The following is a 13,240-nucleotide window of genomic DNA, read 5'->3' on the forward strand; positions in this document are numbered from 1 at the left end:
TTGTAAAGTACTTTACTTTGCTTAGCTCCCAGCAGGAACTCAAGCAATGATCATAATTAGGAAAATCTGGGCACTAGTAGGGGAAATTCTGACACTCTTTTTGGGTCATGGTGGCTGGGAACTGAGGGGCACAATGACTTGGTGGGCCCAGGGGCTATCAGGGAAGACGTCACATGCACCTGCTGCTGGAATTATGGCGGTAGCATAGCTCTGGATGTTACTCACTAATCTAGCTAAAGCTAGCGATACTCACCAACCCTTAGTTTTGAAGAAAAGTTTCCTACATAATAATCCTCAGACTTCTTATTTTAAAGTCCTCAAATCCAGTAAACCTCTAGTCCCTATCCCCTGACTAAATGCCTTCTACTCTGTAGAACCATTGCATGTGGGTGCATATGGAAGCTCTACTTTCTTTCCTCTCCTCTTAAGTGTTTTTGGGATGAATAATATGCTGATATATTGTAGCTCACCTTGGCTGAATATACATTGACCAGAAAGAAGTGGTGTGCTAACCCCCTGATAGATTTGATTCATTTGGGCAGTGAAGCTTTGCAGTTTGGGCCAAGGGTTCTCAATGACCTGGCTTGTCTGTCGACATGCTTCAGGCTCACTGGGCATTTGATAACAATCTCCTCCGGGTATAAACACAACACCATACTTTACCAGCTGGATTTACATCATAATGTATCCTCATTTGCATGAGAAAGAGAGGGAGAAACAGAGAGAGAGAGAGAAGAATGAATTAAGATTCCTTGTTTTTCACAAGGAAGCCAACTCTCCTCCATTCAAATGAACTTCCCCTCCCAATCGACTCAGTTTACCTAACAAGGCAAGAGCTAAACATCTGTTTCCCATGAATCCTTCTCAATTTCTATCAAGGGGCCGGGGAAGTAAGTGGTTCACTGTCAGAACCAGTGGCCAGTAGACCAGGTTGGAAGTTTTTGAGAACTATTGGTCAGAAAACCATTGGTGCAAGAAGAACGGCTGTCTTCAGCAGAATGAAATGGGAAGATAAGAACTGGGTACTGGTGATTTGTTTTATGCGACCACCAGAGCAGGCGCCAGAGAAAAGGCAAGTAGGCGAGGTAAAAAAGAAACGTTATTAGCTAGCCAATGTGAAGGAAGAAAGGGCGAAGTTTACCGGTTTCCGGCGGTGGAGGCCGAGGAAGTTGCTCCGGCGTTTTTGGGCCAGGTTTCTAGGTTCGCATATGAGGAGGGGCCGAGGAAGTTCGCGCCGCGCGCCTGCCGGGATCGACTTTTTTGTTTAAGGCTTGGGAGTGGGAGGGCAATAGACGGGACACGGGCGTGTTGGGGGCGTTTTTTAGGTGCGGCCAGGTAAGTTTTGGTTTCCTTGATTGGACGCCATGTTGCGCCTGCGCAGTTGGTTTGTATTTTTCCCGGGCGTGGGCTGCATTTTCCCGCGCGCGGGTAAGTTGGTGATGAAGAACCCGGAAATGCGCCATCTTAGTCGTCTTTATCCTCTCCCCCCGTCCAGACAACTGGAGTGCGTCAGCACCAGGTCATTATTTTGGTGGTAATTACCCCATCAGAGTCCAGAGTTTCAAGAGAGTCTCTGAGCTGAGGATTGGGATTGTGGCTGTGGGTTCCACCAATCCATAGTCAGGAGCGGAGGGCACAGAAGTGCTCTGAGAGCCATTGCAAGGCAGCAAACCTGTGTGTTTAAACAGTGCTTTTTCCTGTAGTGTGAGGTGGATGTTTCTGACTGATCTTTACCTAATGTGTGCACACTGGTGGGTGCTATTAGCGGCCTCTTACACGGTAGACAGAGTTTCTCCCTGCCGCTGCCCTGCTCCCAACCTCCTAAAAAATCACAAAGGACATCATTGTGTTTACCACAATAATGAACCATGACACATAGGTGTTTATCTGTTGTTTTTAAAAATTTTTCATGACAATGCAGATCAACCTGTCCTCAGCTCAGCATTCTCTGTTATGTAAATATCCTAGCAATGACAAGTTCAACATCTGTATCATTATTATTATAATAAAATGTATACATATTTATAATTGGATAGGTATACTTTGTGGAGTAGTTCACATTATATTTTCATATTTAATCTTCACTGTGACCTTGTAAAATTGGTCCAGGTTGAGCATTCCAAATCCCCAAATTCAAAATCCCAAGTGCCCCCAAATCTGGAACTCTGAGTGTCAATGTGATGCTCAAAGGAAGTGCTCATTGGAGCATTTTTGGATTTTGGATTTTCGGATTTAGGATGCTCAGCCAGTAAGTACATAAAGGAAATATTCCAAAATTTGAAAATGTCCAAAATCAGAAACACTTCTGGTCACAAGCATTTTGGATAAGGGGTACTCAACCTGCACTTGATGAGTCTCAGGGAGGTTGGGTAACTTATCTAAGCTTATCCAAGACTCTCTGCTAAAGAGGAGAGCAAACACCTTTCTGTGGCCAAAGGTAGGGTCTTTCACAGGTACTTGGTTCTCTTGCCCAGGGCACATGGTAGGATCATCCCCACATGCTGAAACTCAGGTGTGGCCATATGACTTGTTTTGACCAAAGACATGTAGGAAGAAGTGACATGTATCACTCTAAAAGCTGGTGCAGGTTGGGTGCGGTGGCTCATGCCTGTAATCTCAGCACTTTGGGAGGCCGAGGTGGGCAGATCATGAGGTCAAGAGATCAAGACCATCCTGGCCAACATGGCGAAACTCCGTCTCTACTAAAAATACAAAAATTAGCTGAGTGTGGTGGCATGCATGTGTAGTCCTAGCTACTCAGGAGGCTGAGGCAGGAGAATTGCTTGAACCTGGGAGGTGGAGGTTGCAGTGAGCCGAGATGGCTCCACTGCACTGCAGCCTGGCGACAACGTGAGGCTCTGTCTCAAAGGATAAATAAAGAAGTGAGCTAGTGCATTTCTTGCCAAGCATTCCTTTTCCTTGCCTTTGTGGTGGTCATGCAGGTAGAGCTAAACCTGCATCTGTCTGTGTGAAGAAGAGAGATACAGGTCTGGGCTAGGTAAAAGCCTCCATCTTACTGTGAAGTGTATTACAGGAGTTTCAGAAAACATCTTACTGGGGCCAGGGTAGAAGGCCACAGTCCTACTCAGAAAACGTGAGAGAGAATTAAAATCGAGTTTGATGGCAGTCTGAGAAGTCTGCTCTGAGATTTAATCAGGTCCTGATGGAGTAGTCAGATTGAATGGTGCCAACCGGGAGGCAACACAAGTTGTTGCAAGGAAAACAGCCCCATTAGATCTTTGCATTATACATGTTCTCTGAGCTAGGTAATTGTGGCTGTGTGATTCCTAGCAAGTGACCAAACCTTTCTGAAATTTAATTTCCTCATCTGTTGGAGAAAGGGGCTGAGCCAGAGGCTGCACCATGGCCTGTTATTTGCGCAGTATCTGGGCATCAGCTCAGAACAACCCCTGGGGATTTTCCATTTGTCAAAAGAAGAAAAAGAAATCAGGTCCCAAAGGGATGTTAATATTTTTAGATTGCATTTCTTCCTGCAGTCTTTTTGGTTGACTTAAATGTGGGCTTTAGGGCAGGGCAGCAACCCGAGTGAGCTAAAGAGGCCAGCAGGAGAGAGCTCCTTGGCTGAGAACGCTGGGGGTGACATGGCTCACAGGCACAGCAGGAGGTGAACGGCTCTGTGGAGGCTGTGGCTAAAAGGTCTTAATGGATTGTGCTCTCTCCTGCCTCATGATTACAGGAGTCTTCCCTGTCCATCATGTCTTGGGCCAGTGCTAAAGAATTGCTGAATTTCTGCTGCACCCTCTCACTCCCCAGGGCAGAGGCGAATCTACTCGGCTAGAAATTGGTTCTGTTGTATCCTTTGCCTCTACTTTGTTCCACAGGGAAGCAGATATTCTGGGATCTTGGCTTTGGAGGCACCGTCAGAACACCTGACTCAATCTCTTTCCGGTGCAGATAGGGAAACAGGCCTAGAGAGGGAAAGGGAATGGGTGAGGTCCTAGAAGCAGAACTGCTGAATTGGCTCCTGGTGTCCTGACGATCAGTTCACATAAGTGACTCTCAAGGGACGATGATTTTCCCGGCCCCATTCATTGTCCCAGTTCCAACCTGGGAGCTGGGAGGAAGGTGGGTTCTGGCTTTGAAGCCTTGGACTGAGGTGGGAGGCCTGAGGGTCATACCTTGCCAAGGGAGGTGGAAAGAATGTGATTCAAAAGATGAGTTCAAGTTGTGATCAAGCAGAGAAACCCAAAGAAGCGATCCTAAGCCTCAGGTTCAAAGAATAAGACATAGGCAGAACCTGGGACCTGGGAAAAGGCCATGGCAGAGTGGAGGCGAGGGAGAGGCCTTGTCAGAGTGGCAGGTCCAGGGGTTCAGGATGGCAAATGAGTTGGGGCTGTATTTGGGCTGTTTTTTCCTTCCTCCTTTCTTTCCCTACCATTGTCCCCCTTCTCTCTCTTCTTCCCTCCCCTCCTCTCTCTTTTTCTTCAATATTGATCACAGAGTGTGATATCTGATTTGCTTACAGAAAATCACCAAGCCAGAAAAGGCAAAACCATTTTCACAAAACATTATCTTTTATGCCTAAGAATGAAATAAAGTAGAGAGGAGAGGGTCCCTTAGCTACCTATACTGGAAAAATAGGCATGGTACGAAAACTTGGGTGAGAAAACCCAAATTAACCACGTCATTCACTAATTCATTGATTGAACAGCATGACTAATAGTTGCCAGTTTCCATCTCTATCCTCCTCTGACCGTGTGAAGCAGGCAGAACACAGAAACCCTTTTAGCCTGATCTGTGAAGATCACGATCATGATACCTCACTGGGATTTTGACAGGATTAAATGGGTTACTCCAGGAAGGTGAACACATTTTAATGTCTTTCAAATGCTCTAGTATTATTATCACCATTATTATTTTATTTTTATTTTTTTGAGATGGAGTCTTGCACTGTCGCCCAGGCTGGATTGCAGTGGCACAATCTTGGCTCGCTGCAACCTCCGCCTCCTGGGTTCAAGCAATTCTTCTACCTCAGCCTCCGGAGTAGCTGGGGTTATAGGCGCCTGCTACCACGCCCAGCTAATGCTTTTGTATTTTTAGTAGAGACAGGGTTTCACTATGTTGGCCAGGCTGGTCTGAAACTCCTGACCTCATGATCCGCCCACCTTGGCCTCCCAAAGTGCTGGGATTACAGGCATGAGCCACCGCGCCAGGCCTATTACTATTATTTTTACTTGTGATTGTTTTGATTGTTGTCAGAACCCTGAGTCTGTGCATTAGAAGTTTCTTTATGGTCAAATCAGAGAAACCCAGCCCTGCCCCGAAGAAAGATTAGATAACTGCTCAAGCTTCCTAAGACATGAGAGGACTCAGGAGCCCCAGGAAGCAGGTGCAGTCGTTCGAGCTTGACCTATGTTGTCCTTTTACTGGAGTCTTTGGGATGTCCACAGCTGATAAAGTAGGATGAACAGCAAGGATACATTCATTGAAAGCTTTGCCACCAGATTAACTTCAACTCTGCACCAGCTCGTCTTACTCCCTTGCTCCAGGGACTTGCTGGTGGCCACTGAGTTGCTGAAGTACACTGCTGTCTGACTTCCTTGTTTCCTGCTATCCAACAGCTCAACATTTTACAGTCTTCAGATACTCGTCATCTTTTCATTGACCTCTGCTTGTTTTTCCATAGCAGACATTGCTCATAAATCTTTGCACTGACACTTAGCTGTGACAGGGACTGGGACTGTTTCTCAGCATAGTTCTGCAATCACCCATTCAGGTGGGAGATAGCCAAGGTCATCTGAAATCTGGTATAAAAACTTTTATAATGATTGAGCACCTCATATGTGTTCGGTGTTCTCCCAGACACCATACTGAGGCATAAAGCAGCAATTTCTAGTTTTCTTTGGTCTAGAAATGCCCGCAACATTTCAAGTACCACCCTGCGATTGATTGGCTGGGATTTTGTAATGAACTCCTCAGTCATTAATTACTGATTGGCTGGGGATTCCAATTCCTCTGGCTTCTCACTAACTGGAAGAATTCACTGCTATCCACATATTGAGGTTTTTTACTTTACAGTAAATCTTCAGTATGTTATAAAGATGTTTAGTAAGACAAATGCTGTCTTTGATCTTTGAAGAATCTCACTTATTACAAGTTCCCATCTTCTAAAGGGCTTGTTTATTTCTTCTCTATTACCGGTTTCTGAGCAAATTCATGGCAAAATGCACACACATCCCAACCCTATGGTGATGCAGTGTTTTGAACAGCGTTTGATGTAGAAACTTGTCAAAGTTCTTCTTATCTTTCTTCTTATTTTTTTCCTCAATCAAATTAAATCATTTCCACAGACTACTTTAGCCAGATGCCTCTTTGCCATCTCAAAAAGCACTAATAAATTAGTTGAGCATGACTGTGGAAAATATGTTGTCTTCCTTTAACAGGAGATTGCTCATTATGCAGCATATACTTATTGCTGAATGGCGTGGTCCTGGCTTACAGTGCAGTGTTAGTCATGGCAGAGAATAGCCAGGATTACTAAGTTCCAAGTCTCCACATCTCTTCTTTCTTCAAACTCTCCTTGACCCCCCCAACCATCTTGGCTACACATGAGCACCAGGAACAATTATGATCAGGAGGGGGGTAGATTTAAGAATCCTGGCCAGAAATTGTGGAACTTGGCCTACTTTTGACTTTACTGTTTGTCCAGAATTAATGTAGGACTTTTATTGGAAGTGACGCAAAACCTAACCAAACTAGTCTAAGTGGCTGGGAGTTTCTTAACTCAGGAATATGAAAAGGATAAGTTATTCCATCTCTAAGTGTAGCTTGACTCAGGGGCTCACATGATGTCATCAGGCTTTGTTTATCAGTTTCTTTTTCTTTATTAATCTCAGGGCTCAGATATCTGTGTTGACTTCATTCTCCGACCAGATAGAATCTCATGATGGCAAGATGGAACCAGCAACTGTATCTTCAAATTCTCCTATTCAAGTTCCATAGGGAAAAGGGAAAAGAAGCTTGCTTTTTTCATTTTTGTTTTTGTTTTCTCCTAGTGGCTCCTATAAAGGTCAAGATTCACCCTAGTTGGACTGATTTAGGTCATGTGCTCATCCTGAAATGAATCATTCTGTGGCCAGGGCGGTGAAATATTCTAGCTAGGCTACATCATGTGTTCCACCATCTGGAGTTGCTGATGGAGTTCTACCTGAAGTATGTAGGCTAAAAATGGAGAAAAAGATGAATGAGCTTTGAGTGGGTGAAGCAGCACATGCCCATTATTCAGCCATTAAATTTCTGTCTCAGGGCTGCATTCCCTAAGTCCAAATTCAAACCCAGTTTCTTCCAACTCAAAGCATTTAGAGAAAGACACTTTGGAATCAGACACAGAGCTGGTTCAACTCTTGGATCCAGTTCTGAGGTGCTGTTTAATGTCCTCTGGGCCTTAGTCTTCTCATCTATAAAATGGGGTAGACACAACTTAGTCAACAGTGCTTGGCAACATGATTGGGGCACATTAAACTTTAATCAGTGGGAGTCTTGCCTGTTCCTCTCACCTAGATTTCTGCCATGATAACATATTGGGTGCTGTCAATCAGATGAGGACCTACTTTGCCTTACTCATCCATTTTTGATCCCAGGGATGAAACAGTTGTACCTGAACCTTGGCCCAATGCCTGCATCCTTGCCCACCTTCTTCTGTTTTGGAATCATCTTCATTGCCATGCATCATGGACTATTGGTATAGTTTTTTTTTGTTTTTTGTTGTTGTTTGTTTGTTTTTTGTTTAGATATAATTCATTTATTATAAAAGGGAGGCATGAAAATTATTTACATGATGAAAGATTTCAGAACTTCAGTGCAATGCACAAGCTCATGTGGATTTCAATAGTGATCTATTTTAGTCTACATACTTCTCAAGAATGTCACCATCTCTAAATAAGAAATAATTCCTGTCACCTAGCACCACTTTGGTGCCTGCATCTTCTGGGAGAAGAACTTTATCTCCAACTTTCACTGCATATTCTGGCACCAAAGTTGGAGAAGAACTTTATCACCAACTTTCATGCTAACTGTTTGAATCTCTTCAACCTTCACTTTAGAGCCCGATCCAACAGCTACTTCTGTTGCTTGCAATATTTTTTCATGAGATATTTCTGGAAGCATATGCCTCCTTTGGTTACAGTTTCAACTGCTTTCCTTTTAACCAATACTTGGTCAAAGAGCAGAATGAACTTTCTAAATGCTTGCCCTGCCATGATTCCTGCTGTCGAGGCTCATACTTTGCTCTCATGCTGCTGATGCCAGGACACTCTGGTGTCCTGTGCTGAGCTCATCGCATGAATCTCTCCATACTTCCCAGAGTTCCTGGGAAAGTCTGACTTTCTCTTGTAACCCAGAGCTGGATCTAAGCATTTCTATCATCTCCAACATCTTCCCCAACCCCTTCCACTGGTTGATTTATAGCCTCTGTCTGTTCCCTGTCTGTCCTATCTGTTTTCAGCTAATGAGACCATGCTCAGCCTTGTCATGGATGTGTGATAAGGAGAAAATGAGTCTGGGCACGGTAGTTTACACCTGTAATCCCAGCACTTTGGGAGGCTGAGGTGAGAGAATCACTTGAAGCCAGAAGCTTGAGGCCAGCGTGGGCAACATAGTGAGACCTTGTCTCTACTGAAAAAACAAAACAAAACAAAACAAAACAAAACATTAAAAATTAGCTAGGTGTGGTGGTGCACACCTATAGTCCTAGCTACTTGGGAGGTTTGGTGGGAGGAGTGCTTGAGCCCAGGAGTTTGAGGCTGCAGTGAGCTATGTTTGCACTACTGCACTCCAGCCTGGGTGACAGAGGAAGACCCTGTCTCTTAAAAAAATAAAGAAAGAAAATGGGTAGGGGAGATGCTCACAGAACCATATTAAGCTAAGTTGGCAAGCATGTTAAAGGGCATCTGATACAACCTTTCTCTTGTGTGAAACATCCTAGCTGATTGCATGGGCTGGGGACACAGAGTGTTGTTTGGATGCCAGTCATGAACCTCCAGATGCTACAAAGCCATGGGTAACTAGTAAACTCCAGTAAATTAGGACATTCATGTTGATAATTAACATCCTCTACTCCCTCAGGGAGACAACTAAAACACTGTCAGGATCCACTTTCTCGAGGAAATGGCCTTAAATTAGATCTTAGGTAGTCGATTAAGTTCACGACTAAAATATATAAGAAGCTAGGTAGGTAACATAAACGAGTAAATGGGGCCGTTGTCCACATATGGGGTGTCTGTGTGATGGGGACTATGGTGAGCCAGAGAGCACAGACCCTCTTTAAGAAAGCAGCCATTGTTCATCTCTCTCCAATAGATGTCATATAGGAGGGAATGCCCAGTGTAGCCAAATCTTCCACCCTTGCAAGAGATGATGAAAATCTTTTAAACTAAACTTGGTTTTTAAATGTTAGTTACCTTTAATCCCTATCAAAAAAAGAAAAAGTTTCCAATACTGTCTTAGTGTTTAGCAAGGTGCTTAGGGTATAGATGGCAGAACGGAGGCTTGCTAGGTGTGGGGTAGACTACCAGCGAAGTCCCAGAGGGAGGACTGAGCATCGTGCAGAAGCCACAGTGAAGCACGTAGATGTCACGGAAGATTTAGGGACTGGTGGGAAAAACACAGGGTACATAGGACCAGATTCAGGAGAAACTTGAAGTCAGCCAGAGTAGTTCAGATAACATTTATGGTGGAGGCCAGGACTGGGAAGGCCTGGAAGCAGAGGCAGGAGCTAGAATTGTAGTCTTTTTTTTTTTTTTTTTTTTTTTTTTAGATGGAGTTTCACTCTGGTTGCCCAGGCTGAAGTGCAATGGCGTGATCTTGGCTCACTGCAACCTCCGCCTCCCAGGTTCAAGTGATTCTCCTGCCTCAGCCTCCCCTGTAGCTGGGATCACAGGCATGCGCCACCACATCAGGCTGATTTTGTATTTTTATTGGAGACGAGATTCCCTATATTCGTCAGGTTGGTCTCGAACTCCCAACCTCAGGTGATCCGCCTGCTGCAGCCTCCCAAAGTGTTGGGATTACAGGCGTGAGCTACCATGCCCAGCAGGACTGTAGTCTTAATTATGTGGCTGTTCATACCATGATCACCAGTAAAGTGAATTTGAGGTTAAGTGAAATACATTACAGATAGTATCTCATTGTGGCTTTGATTTACATTTCTTAATGATCAATGATGTTGAGCTTTTATTCATATGATTCTTCAAAGACCTAAAGGCAGAAGTACCATTTGACCCAACAATCCCATTACTGGGTATATACCCATAGGAATATAAAACATACTATTATAAAGACACATGCATGCATATATTCATTGCAGCACTATTCACAATAGCAAAGACATGGAATCAACCTGAATGCCCATCAATGATAGACTGCATAAAGAAAATGTGGTACATATACACCATAGAATACTATGCAGCCATATAAAAGAATGAGGTCATGTCCTTTGCCAGGACTTGGATGGAGCTACAGGCCATTATCACTAGCAAACTAACACGGGACAGAAAACCAAATACCACATGTTCTCACTCATAAGTGGGAGCTAAATGATGAAAACATATGGGCACATACAGGGGAATGACATACACTGAGGCCTTTCAGAGTCTGGAGGGTGGGAGGAGGGAGAGGATAAGGAAAAATAAGTAATGGGTACTGGGCTTAATAAATGGGTGATGAAATAATCTGTACAACAGACCTGCATGACACATATTTACCTTTGTAACAAACCTGCACTTGTACCCCTGAACTCAAAATAAAAGTAAAAAAAAAAGATAAAAATAAAATGTGGTCCAGTAAGGTTGGACAGTCAGCATAGAGTAAACCACAAAGTAAGAGATAAAGAGGGAGAGGAGGCAAAATGATTCACATGCATTTCAACATTTATTGAGAATTCTTAGTTTCTAAGCTCTGTACACCAGCCTAGTCACAGGAGATTGAATATAAGTAAGAAATGAATCACACCTTAGACTACTGACAAGCTAGATGGAGAAGTTCAGATAGAGGAAAATTAGAGATCAAGTTCCAAAACCTGCACTGGCTTCTTAGTTGTGATAGAAAAGAGCAAAACAGGACGACAAAATAATTGCACATCACATATACGTTAATAAGACACATGTCTTTCCATTTTTATGACATTATGTTACTCAAAAGAGGTGGACGTGAGATCCATGCAGCTGCCCATTGTATGATATGCCATATCTTTACAATCTCATAGAAAAGAGTGGTCTTCACTATGAACCCTAAAATGCCAGGCACGAGTAAGACAACTCAATAGGAGACTTGCTTTGTAAGTGATTTGCTTAGGACGTGAACACCTGTATGTGGGGTAAAAGCAGAGACGGTTAAGAGTTTTTACAAACAATACAAGGGGTGTGAGCTAATTATTAGATAAAGGAAGTCCTACATGTCTATCATATAAAACTTATTTTTCTTGGCCCAAAATTTTTAAAAAGGAATTTGTAAAGAGGTGGGAGGAACAGTATTCTCTTGCAAGAGAGATGGAACATTTTAATGATGTTCTTGAGAGCAAGACTATTATCACTGCATCATTTTGTACTATCTGTTATTTGAGGAAATGAAACATTCTACATAAGAAATGAACAAAGGCGAAAAGTTTTAATCTGTTCCCCGTTCAGTCCCTTCCTTCTTCTTTCCTTCTCTCCCTCTCTTTCTTTTCTTCCTCTTTCCATCTACTCGTTCTCTGAGCATCTGCAAGAAACCTGGGTGACTTCCAACACAAACCTGTCGCTTACGTAAATGAGACTCACCAACAGCAGCTGCAGTGTTGAGACACTCGAAAGGTTAATTACAGAAAGGCAGTGTGCACTTGCAGAAGAGCAGGTAGAATAAAGTGCTGAATTTCTCCCGCCTAATTGGCACCGCAGAATTCCACACGATTTCCTGCATCTCACTTTAGAATGAGAGCCTCACTCTACATTCTTTCTATGACCAAAGGAAGGAGATCCCTTTGCAGTATGCAATGCTCAGGGACATCTGTTCTGTGGACATCAGTTCTATATATGGAATGGATTCCTGTGGGGTTGTGTAGGCATCAGCAAATTTTATGTAGTAAATAATCATTGGCAGGGTCTGTGCCGTGGAACAGGACTGCAGATACAGATAGAGTCATATGAGGACTCCCAGGAGCTAGATCAGGTAGGAAGGTTCCTTGTAAGTGCATGGGAATTTGAGAGGTAGAGGGGATTAAGCACCATTTTTTAGGCTGCACTGGTTGCCCAGAGGGGTAGTTTGTCCCTCATCATCTCTACTTAACAACATTTCCACGTACCCTCCAAACAAAATGCAATTGAAATAAAAATAAAATATCTAAACATGCTTCCTGTGCAAATATTATTTTCAAAGTCTCCAGCCCTGAGTCCAACAAAATAGCTGCTTCCAACCACCTCCTAGAGAGAAGTTCTGAATCAGCATTGATTTGCTGCCCCTCCTCATTTTGAATGCATCATTCTGAGCACTAAAATAATAGTGTCATCCATTGGTCCCCTTCTCTGCTAGGTCATGTCCCAAGGGAGATGACTGAAAACAATTTGGAGCCAAAGATATTTGGGTGTAACTTTTCTCTGCCACTAATTGAGTTTGTGACCCTAAGTATGGTATTCCCTCCCCTCCTTCCCAGCCACCCCCGTGCCACCACACTGATTCTGTTTTCTCTTTCTTAACTTGGGAAAATGAAATTGTCCTCCCAGGGTTGATGTTAAATAAAAAGTCAAGAAAAATTGCTGCTGGCACTAACCAATAATTAGGGAAGTTCAGCTTTATTCACATCTCCAGAAAAGAAAACATCCCTGATACGGTTTGGCTGTGTCCCTACCCAAATCTGGAATTGTAGCTCCCGTTATTCCCGGGTGTCATGGGAAGGACCTGGTGGGAGGTAATTGAATCATGAGGGCGGGTCTTTCCCATGCTGTTCTCATGGTAGTGAATCTGATGGTTTTATAAAGGGCACAAAATCTGATGGTTTTTTAAAGGGCAGTTCCCCTACACATGGTCTCGCTTGCCTGCCTGCCACCATGCAAGACGTGACTTTGCTCCTTCTTTGCCTTCCACCATGATTGTGAGGCCTTCCAAACTGTGTGGAACTGTGAGTCACAATTGAAGCTCTTTCCTTTATGAATTACCCAGTCTTGGCTATGTCTTCATTAGCAGCATTAGAACAGACTAGTGTAATCCTGGAATAGACTTAAACTGTGCTTCACTTTCAAATATTCAAACT

The 13,240-nt window shown here is 43.5% G+C and overlaps 1 protein-coding gene and 1 long non-coding RNA gene across 4 annotated transcripts in view; one reads left to right on the forward strand and one right to left on the reverse strand.

The window, feature by feature from the left end:
* Positions 1 to 1,379, reverse strand: part of LOC114674443 (uncharacterized) — a 103,588-nt gene extending 102,209 nt beyond the window's left edge. For 2 of the 3 annotated variants that reach the window (XR_013411735.1, XR_013411734.1), the window contains exon 1: positions 1,142 to 1,379. This is a non-coding gene — a long non-coding RNA (uncharacterized LOC114674443). The remainder of the gene's footprint in view (positions 1 to 1,141) is intronic. The other variant, XR_013411733.1, reaches the window with a different exon arrangement.
* Positions 1 to 13,240, forward strand: part of HS3ST4 (heparan sulfate-glucosamine 3-sulfotransferase 4) — a 441,443-nt gene that overhangs the window by 362,987 nt on the left and 65,216 nt on the right. The window lies entirely within an intron of this gene.

Source organism: Macaca mulatta, chromosome 20 (assembly GCF_049350105.2).
Source record: "Macaca mulatta isolate MMU2019108-1 chromosome 20, T2T-MMU8v2.0, whole genome shotgun sequence".
NCBI classification, from domain to species: domain Eukaryota; kingdom Metazoa; phylum Chordata; class Mammalia; order Primates; family Cercopithecidae; genus Macaca; species Macaca mulatta.